The following is a 10,201-nucleotide window of genomic DNA, read 5'->3' as shown; positions in this document are numbered from 1 at the left end:
ATTAGTAACATATTTCCCTTAATTAGTCATTATTAAGTACTTATTAATGCCTTATTCTACATGGCCTTATTATACAACCTAACCCTAACCCTCTGACCCTAACCAAATAACTCTAAATTAAGGTCTGTTACTTACAATATGTTCCCCTAGAGTCCAAATAACTCTAAATTAAGTCTTTGTTACTTACAATTAGGGATGTCCGATAATGGCTTTTTGCCGATATCCGATATTGTCCAACTCTTTAATTACCGATACCGATATCAACCGATACCGATATCAACCGATACTGATGTATACAGTCGTGGAATTAACACATTATTATGCCTAATTTGGACAACCAGGCGTGGTGAAGATAAGGTCCTTTTTAAAAAAAATTATAAAATAAAATAAGATACATAAATTAAAAACGAAGAAAGTAAAACAATATAAAAACAGTTACATAGAAACTAGTAATTATTTAATGAAAATGAGTAAAATTAACTGTTAAAGGTTAGTACTATTAGTGGACCAGCAGCATGCACAATCATGTGTGCTTACGGACTGTATCCCTTGCAGACTGTATTGATATATACTGATATATAATGTAGGAACCAGAATATTAATAACAGAAAGAAACAACCCTTTTGTGTGAATGAGTGTGAATGAGTGTAAATGGGGGAGGAAGGTTTTTTGGGTTGGTGCACTAATTGTAAGTGTATCTTGTGTTTTTTATGTTGATTTAATTAAAAAAAAACAACAACAACAAAAAAACCCCAAAAAAACGATACCGATAATAATAAAAAAAAACGATACCGATAATTTCCGATATTACATTTTAAAGCATTTATCGGCCGATAATATTGGCAGGCCGATATTATCGGACATCTCTACTTACAATATGTTCCCCTTGTGTCCAAATAACTCTAAATAAAGTCTTTGTTACTTACAACATGTTCCCCATACTAAAGTGTTACCAAACTTTCTATTAAGATGTTTTTCATTAGAAAAGTTGTCTTACATTCGGGGTCTAGGGATTTTCCTCAACAGGTGGAGTCAGAGGATTTTCCCCCGAGCAAGCCAGAGCTTTTCTTCCTGTCACTCACACACACTAGTGACCTGGGGCCTCATGTGTTAAGACAGGAGTTTCATTTGAGCTCAGGGGCCGCACGGAGGAAAATCTATTCCCACGCGGGCCGGACTGGTAAAATCAGGGCATTAAAACGTAAAAATAAAGACAACTTCGGATTGTTTTCTTTGTCTTACTCTGGCCAAAAAAGGAACACGCACAATCTAAAAATGTACATATTACAAATACCGTATTTTCCGGACCATAGGGTGCACCGGATTATAAAGCGCACTGCCGATGAGCGGGTCCAGTCAGGCCTATTTTCATACAAAAGGCGCACTGGATTATAGGGCGCATTAAATGAGTGATATATAAATATTTTTTTCCTAAATGTAAAAAGCTTCATTGTGGTCTACATAACATGTAATGGTGGTTCTTTGGTCAAAATGTTGCATAGATTATGTTTTACAGATCATCTTCAAGCCGCTTTCTGACAGTCGCTTCAGGATGCGCCGTTTTGTGGGCGGTCTTATTTACGTGGCTCACCTTCGGCAGCGTCTTTTCTCCGTCATCTTTGTTGTAGCGGTCTGGCGTGCAAAGACGGGAGTGGAAGAAGTGTCAAAAGATGGAGCTAACTGTTTTAATGACATTCAGACTTTACTTAAATCCATAACGGAGCAGCATCTTCTCATCCGTGGCTCACCAGTGCAATAACAACGCCGGAAATGTGTCCCGTGAAAAAACATCCGACCGGAACTCTCTAATAACTAAAGTTCCTTGGGTGAATAATGGAAACTCACTACACCGGTATGTTTTAGCGCTTTCATGTCGAGTTTACTGACATAACTTTACATGATTTTATGTTAGAAATGGCAACAGCGGAGGATGAATGTCCCATAACAAGAAGATAGAGAAAAAGAAGAAGCTTATCGACTACGATGTCGTTAAGGACTACAAAGGCGGACGCGCACAAATTTTCAGGCCTTATGGAGATCCCAAATACACATAAACAGGTACCAGAAGGTAAGAAAAGTTGCTTTTGCATAATATTGCGAAACAAAACGCCAGATAATATGTCTTACCTTGTACACACACCATAATAATATCTTGTATGTTGAATCACAGTACTATCCATCAAGCGGTGCGGCTTCATAGCTTACCAAAGTCGTACTAAAACATTTTGATAGATTTTTGAGCGCCCTGTGTAATGTTCTATATTTTCAATGGAACATATACAATTTTGGTGTTTTTTACTTGACTTATATTGCAGTCTACACATATCTCTTATGTGTGACCGCCATCATATTGCAGTCTACACGTACACGTATCTCTTATGTGTGACTGCCATCTACTTGTCACACTTATCATTTCACCATGTACCAAATAAAATAGCTTCGAGATCAGTAAGCACAACCAGAAGTAATCTGTACATTAGGCGCACCGTGTTATAAAGCGCACTGTCGAGTTTTGAGAAAATGAAAGGATTTTAAAGGCCTCCTGAAATGATTTTTTTTTTATTTAAACGGGGATAGCAGATCCATTCTATGTGTCATACTTGATCATTTCACGATATTGCCATATTTTTGCTGAAAGGATTTAGTAGAGAACATCGACGATAAAGTTCGCAACTTTTGGTCGCTGATAAAAAAAAAGCCTTCTTGCCTGTACCGGAAGTAGCGTGACGTCACAGGTTGAAAGGCTCCTCACATTTCCCCATTGTTTACACCAGCAGCGAGAGCGATTCGGACCGAGAAAGCGACGATTACCCCATTAATTTGAGCGAGGATGAAAGATTTGTGGATGAGGAACGTGAGAGTGAAGGACTAGAGTGCAGTGCAGGACGTATCTGTTTTCGCTCTGACCGTAACTTAGGTACAAGGGCTCATTGGATTCCACACTTTCTCCTTTTTCTATTGTGGATCAAGGATTTGTATTTTAAACCACCTCGGATACTATATCCTCTTGAAAATGAGAGTCGAGACCGCAAAATGGACATTCACAGTGACTTTTATCTCCACAACAATACATCGGCGAAGCTCTTTAGCTACGGAGCTAACGTGATAGCATCGGGCTTAAATGCAGATAGAAACAAAAGAAATAAACCCCTGACTGGAAGGATAGACGGAAAATCAACATTACTATTAAACCATGGACATGTAACTACACGGTTAATGCTTTCCAGCCTGGTGAAGCTTAACAATGCTGTTGCTAACGACGCCATTGAAGGTAACTTAGCAACGGGACCTCACAGAGCTATGCTAAAAACATTAGCTATCCACCTACGCCAGCCAGCCCTCATCTGCTCATCAACACCCGTGCTCACCTGCGTTCCAGCGATCGACGGAGCAACGAAGGACTTCACCGGATCATAGATGCGGTCGGCGGCCCGGAGACGGAGGAAGTCAAGGTGAGTTTGCCGGCTAGCGCGTCTGCTATCCATCTCAAAGTCCTCCTGGTTGTGTTGCTGTAGTCCGCCGCTAATACACCGATCCCACCTACAGCTTTCTTTTTTGCAGTTTTCATTGTTCATTAAACAAATTGCAAAAGATTCACCAACACAGAAGTCCAGAATACTGTGGAATTTTTCGATGAAAACAGAGCTGTTTGTATTGGGACACAATGGTGTGCCAATACTTCCGTTCACTCCGTGACGTCACGCGCAAACGTCATCATACCGAGACGTTTTCATCCGGATATTTCCCGGGAAATTTAAAATTGCACTTTACTAATGTAACCCGGCCGTATTGGCATGTGTTGCAATGTTAAGATTTCATCCTTGATATATAAACTATCAGACTGCGTGGTCGGTAGTAGTGGGTTTCAGTAGGCCTTTAAGTGTGCCTTATAGGCCAAAAAATACGGTAATCTTTAAGTTAGTTAAAAAAAATTCTGAGGAAAAAAATTGGTGCAGTTTCAAAAACACCATGAAGACCACAATGAACTTAGACTTTGTCTTAGTGTTTTTACAAAGCCATTAAGCTTTAAGCACTTCCTGTTTTGAATGGTCATGTTGGCAGTTCATTAAAAACGTTTGGAAAAGCAATCGAGTTTTTCTTTAAACCGCCGTATTGGTGACATCCGCATACTGCCACAACACATTCATTTGTCATAATTCAAATATTATAACATAAACAAAACAGTTATCCAAATGACACCATAGCAGAAATCAAGGTGACATAACTACAAACTTAACCAATGTGAACATGGTAGATTTAAGTATTAAATAAAATAGAAGAAACACAACAAATGTAAAAACACACATTTTTACAGAGCAGTTCTGGGCACGCACATCGTGCATCCAACCAATTGCAAGCGCTGCATTGAACTCTAACTACAAAGATGATGGTCAAGTTGACTTAAGTCTTCGCATCTTATCGTTTCGTTATTTCATCCGTTGAGTGGATAATTTACGATGAAAGAAGGTATTGTGCCGCCGCCATCTGCTGCCAGCCACAACAGGAGCAGCTGATTGCTTGCACCTGCACTGATTGGCGTAGCGGAAGCCAATCCAGAGGGCGCACAAAATCAGCTGACATGTTATCTTTAAACGATATTTAGCAAATTAATGTTGCGGGCTGCAGGCCGGATTAAACTTGTTTGCGAGCCTAATACGGCATCCGGGCCGTACGTTTGACGCCCCTGTGTTAAGAGTTGCGTGGACGTTTTACTAAAAATAGGTTAAAATCCAGAAAAATGTGTACTGAAAAAAAAAATAATTCAGACACAATAATGTACGAGCACGCAAAAATTCAAGCACATTTAAAGTTAAAGTACCAATGATAGTCACACACGCACTAGGTGTGGTGAAACTATTCTCTGCATTCGACCCATCCCCTTGTTCACCCCCTGGGAGGTGAGGGAAGCAGTGAGCAGCAGCGGTGGCCGCGCCCGGGAATCGTTTTTGGTGATTTAACCCCCAATTCCAACCCTTGACGTTGAGTGCCAAGCAGGGAGGTAATGGGTCCCATTTTTATAACCTTTGGTATAACTCGGCCGGGGTTTGAACTCACGACCTACCGCCGATCTCAGGGCCATTTCTTTGTTACATCCCAATCGACCTGGAATTGATCACGCCCCCTTATAAATACGCAAATCATATGGAAAGTAGCAATGTGCCTAAGCGCTGCACGCTCTGGCCAATCACAATTCAGTTGGAGGTGCTTCTTGTGATTCCAGCGCATGACAGAACGATTGTGTACCTGAGACTTCACACGGGCCAAATAAGAAAGAAATGGTTGGGTCAGGAAGAAGGTGAAGAAGAAGAAGAAGCTAGTTGTGCGTGGCCAAAACAGACTCACCCTGTTTGAAAAGATAATCACTGCAATGGTAAATACAACTTAAGAGATGGGTGACTCTGATTACCCCCGATATAAAAATTATTTGTGTATCTTGCAACAAAATGTGTTTACACAGCCAAATTTAAGTTTCATGTAAAAATTAGGTCATTTTTGGTTTGCAATATTTTAAATAAAAATGATACGTAAGACTTTGACTCTTGTTTGATTACTCAATTTATTATTACAACACAGGAGCGCTTCTAGTAGTAGCAGCCGTACGTGACACAAAGACGGGTCATTCCCTCCGGCGCCATTTGTGCCGCAATTACCGGCGGCTGCTGTCAGCCCGACTGGCCAAGCTGGTCCTGGAGTCATTGTGACAGCAATAGGTGGCAAAAAGATTGCCTCGATAAATTAACAGACGTCCTCACAAATTTGAATATGAAGCATTTACTGCATTGTCAAAATGATGATACTACCTGAGAGTGATACTAGCTGAGAGTCTTTTGAAGCTGAGGGAAGAAGTAGGGACAGAAGTAGGACCCTACCAAAATTAAACCAGGAACAGCACTTATGCCTAGAGGGCGCTCACTCTCAAAGGAGCTATAAGCATTATATCCCGCCCTCTTCCTGGTCCGACCATGTAAGCCACACTCCACTAATACAGAAATTTACTGTATTTGTTAAATCTCCATTCTTAAACCAATATTACTAACATACACATGATAACGGTATTGTAAACACGGCGGTATTGTCGTTTCACATTGCTAGCAATAATGCTGAATGTAAAAATGCAATCACACTTTTTTCAGTTGATGTATTTTGAATATTTGCGTTACTTTTCTCACATTTTGGTTAATTTTCTTCACATGCGAGGTAGAAAGTAAATGGTGAATATAAATGATAAATCAAAATTCAACGGTGAATCCAAATTTTGAATCTAAATGTTAATGTAAATGATAAATCTCAATGTCAACTCTTAAAGGCCTACTGAAATGAAATATTTTTATTCAAACGGGGATAGCAGATCCTTTCTATGTGTCATACTTGATCATTTCGCGATATTGCCATATTTTTGCTGAAAGGATTTAGTAGAGAACAACGACGATAAAGATCGCAACTTTTGATATCTGATAAAAAAAAAGCCTTGCCCCTACCGGAAGTAGCGTGACGTAGTCATTTGAACAGCTCCTCACATTTTCCTATTGTTTACAATGCAGCTAGAGCGATTCGGACAGAGAAAGCGACGATTACCCCATTAATTTGAGCGAGGATGAAAGATTTGTGGATGAGGAACGTTAGAGTGAATGACTAGAATGCAGTGCAAGACATATCTTTTTTCGCTCTGACCGTAACTTAGGTACAAGCTGGCTCATTGGATTCCACACTCTCTCCTTTTTCTATTGTGGATCACAGATTTGTATTTTAACCCACCTCGGATACTATATCCTCTTGAAAATGAGAGTCGAGAACGCGAAATGGACATTCACAGTGACTTTTATCTCCACGACAATACATCGACGAAACACTTTAACTACGGAGCTAACGTGATAGCATCGTGCTTAGCTGCAAATAGAAACAAAATAAATAAATCCCTGACTGGAAGGATGGACAGAAGATCAACAATACTATTAAACCAGGGACATGTAAATACACGGTTAATGCTTTCCAGCCTGGCGAAGGTTAACAATGTTGTTGCTAACGACGCCATTGAAGCTAACTTAGCAACCATACCTCACAGAGCTATGCTAAAAACAATAGCTATCCACCTACGCCAGCCAGCCCTCATCTGCTCATCAACACCCGTGCTCACCTGCGTTCCAGCGATCGACGGTGCGACGAAGGACTTCACCCGATCACAGATGCGGTCGGCGAGACGGAGGAAGTTAAGGTGAGTTCGGCGGCTAACACGTCTGCTATCCATCTCTGTCTTCCTAGTTGTGTTGCTGTAGTCCGCCGCTAGTCCCACCTACAACTTTCTTCTTTGCAGTCTTCATTGTGCATTAAACAAATTGCAAAAGATTCACCAACACAGATGTCCAGAATACTGTGGAATTATGAGATGAAAACCGAGCTATTTTGTATTGGATTCAATGGGGTACCGATACTTTTGTTTCACTGGTTACGTCACGCGCATATGTCATCATCCAAAGGCGTTTTCAACCGGAAGTTTAGCGGGAAATTTAAAATTGCACTTTATCAGTTAACCCGGCCGTATTGGCATGTGTTGCAATGTTAAGATTTCATCATTGATATATAAACTATCAGACTGCGTGGTCGGTAGTAGTGGGTTTCAGTAGGCCTTTAATCTAAATGTTAACTCTAAACTTAAATCATACGTACAAATGTGAAATCTAGCTATAAATGTTAAATCTAAATCTCAAATGCAAATGTACATTTAAATGTTTAAAATAAATGTTATATTTGGACTTAAAAGTTAAAACTGTTCAAATATAGATGTTAAATATAAATAGTAAATATATATTGGCATTTATCTATCAATAATCAGCTGTCATGTTATGCATTTTGTCATCATTGGCACAGCACATCCACTTTAAAGCATGACAGTCAGAGATGTGAGAGTGTCTTTACGCGTTAGAACAGTAGGATTTTTGCATATTTTCTAAATATTTAGATTTACACTTGAAGAAACATTTCGATTTAGTATTTAGATTTGTATTTGTATTTCATATTTACATTTGAAAATGATATTCTACATCAAGCGGTAGAAAATGGATGGATGGATCTATATTTATATTTAACATTTACAGTAAGATATAAATTTAACATTTAGATTCACCATTTTATTTTTACGTCAAATGTGAAAAAGAAATACCGCAATAATACGGTATCTGTGGCCTAAAGTCATGATGATATTGTACCAAGAAATTTAGAGATTGTTACATTGCTAGTAACATATGCTAGCGTGTGGTATTACGTATTTTTTTGTTTAAAAATGTAATGTGGAGCAGGTGACATACTGTACCATTAATAGAATCAACACATGGCTACTGGAGATAACCTGTCATGACAACTAAAACACTCGATAAAACCGGATGCTCGCACTCTTCTGTTTTCACTTTCTTCTTCTCTTACCGCCGGAGTACACATGTACACGTTATGTGTTTGACATCAAACATTATTTTCTTGGATATTTTACAAGCTTTTTTCAAAAACTGAGGTTCCGGTGTATCTGCCTAAAGCGGGGGTTAGCAACCCGCGGCTCTTTAGTGCCGCCCTAGTGGCTCCCTGGAGCATTTTTAAAAAATGTTCGAAAATGGAAAAAGATGGGGGAAAAAAATTATGTTTTTGTTTTAGTAAGTTTTTTGTTTGAGGACAAACATGACACAAACCTTCCCAATTGTTAGAAAGCCCACTGTTTAATATGTTTGTGTGTATGCTTCACTGATGAGAGTATTTGGTGAACATCGTTTTGTCCTACTAATTTCAGCGTTTCTGGAACTCACCATAGTGTGGACTGTGATGCAACAGTTTGTTTACATGTAAAATCTTCCACTCCTTTGTCTCATTTTGTCCACCAAAAGTTGTATGTTGTGTGTGAATGCACACAGCATAAAACTTAGTCAATAACATCAACTTTGTTGATGTTATTGACTTGTTGGAGTGCTAATCAGGCATATTTGGTCAGTGCATGACTGCAAGCTAATCAATGCTAACATGCTACTTAGGCTAACTGTATGTACATATTGCTTCATTATGCCTCATTTGTAGGTATATTTGAGCTCATTTAATATCCTTTACTTTTATCCTCTGTGTATTGCATTTATATTTACATGTCTCATGACACATTATCTCTATGTAATATTGGCTGCATTTCAGATAGTTGTTTGTGAGCCATGTTGTTCCAGACCACAGCAAACATTACCTAGCTTGTCTATTAAAAGAAGACAGCCTGCTGTTTCATTGGACAAACACATCTATACCTTTGGCCATTAAAATCCAGTAATTTCCGGGAGTTATCTCACCTTTTGAGTAACCTCTGATTTACTAATGGCTTCTAACGTTGTAAAAATGTGTAGAATAAATATTAAATTTCAACATTTCTGTCAACGAAGATTTGCTTCAGCCTGCGACACATAGTCATTTTGATAGTAGGCTGTTACAGCTAATATAGACACTTACATCATGTGTTGCCTTCATTATAACACTTATATGAGTATTTTCATTGTTTGCGGCTCCAGACAGGTTTGTTTTTTGTATTTTTGGTCCAATATGGCTCTTTCAACGTCCCTGGCCTAAAGACTAAATGTGCACCCTTCCAGATTATTTCATTAATCAATACACCATATGTTTTTTATTAGAGACATTCGTAGAAAACTGTATGATATTTTTTTTTTATGGAGGTTTTCAAAATAAAGTGAAACTTCTGTGTAAGTGTACTCCTGTGAAAATCAACATAAAATGTGTCTTCCAGTTCAAAGGATTGATATTTATAAACTGCTTGAAAATAGCCCTGTGAGAATAGTACATTTTTGATCACGCCTCTTTAAAAACTCATAACCAAGATTCATTGAGGACCGGAATTGTCAATTGAAATGATACCCAACCCTAAATGATAAACATGGTCTCTTTTGTTCCAAAAAGAACCAGCCCTCGTATGTGTTTTACTTTTGTCACAAATGGTCACATTTAACTTATCATTTCACTATTCCCCCATGCCTTACGTTATTTTAAGACCTGCAATGCTTTTGGTGTCTGCGCATTTATAATTCAGGTGAAATGAGCCCCACGGCACCGCAATTTGTTTGCAAACAAACTTGCTCTATTGAAGGTCAGCATTCGGTGAAATGAACCAGACAGTGCGTTCCAATGCACCAGTTTTACTTTGAACTAAAACCTAATGTATTAAAAGTGAACA

General features: G+C 38.8%; 1 protein-coding gene across 4 annotated transcripts in view; it reads right to left on the bottom strand.

The window, feature by feature from the left end:
* Positions 1 to 10,201, bottom strand: part of si:dkey-174m14.3 (uncharacterized protein LOC563117 homolog) — an 81,051-nt gene that overhangs the window by 19,274 nt on the left and 51,576 nt on the right. The window lies entirely within an intron of this gene.

This window comes from Entelurus aequoreus, linkage group LG23 (assembly GCF_033978785.1).
Source record: "Entelurus aequoreus isolate RoL-2023_Sb linkage group LG23, RoL_Eaeq_v1.1, whole genome shotgun sequence".
NCBI classification, from domain to species: Eukaryota; Metazoa; Chordata; class Actinopteri; order Syngnathiformes; family Syngnathidae; genus Entelurus; species Entelurus aequoreus.
The sequence above is the reverse complement of the archived record's forward strand: the minus strand, read 5'-3'. Positions and strand labels throughout refer to the sequence as shown.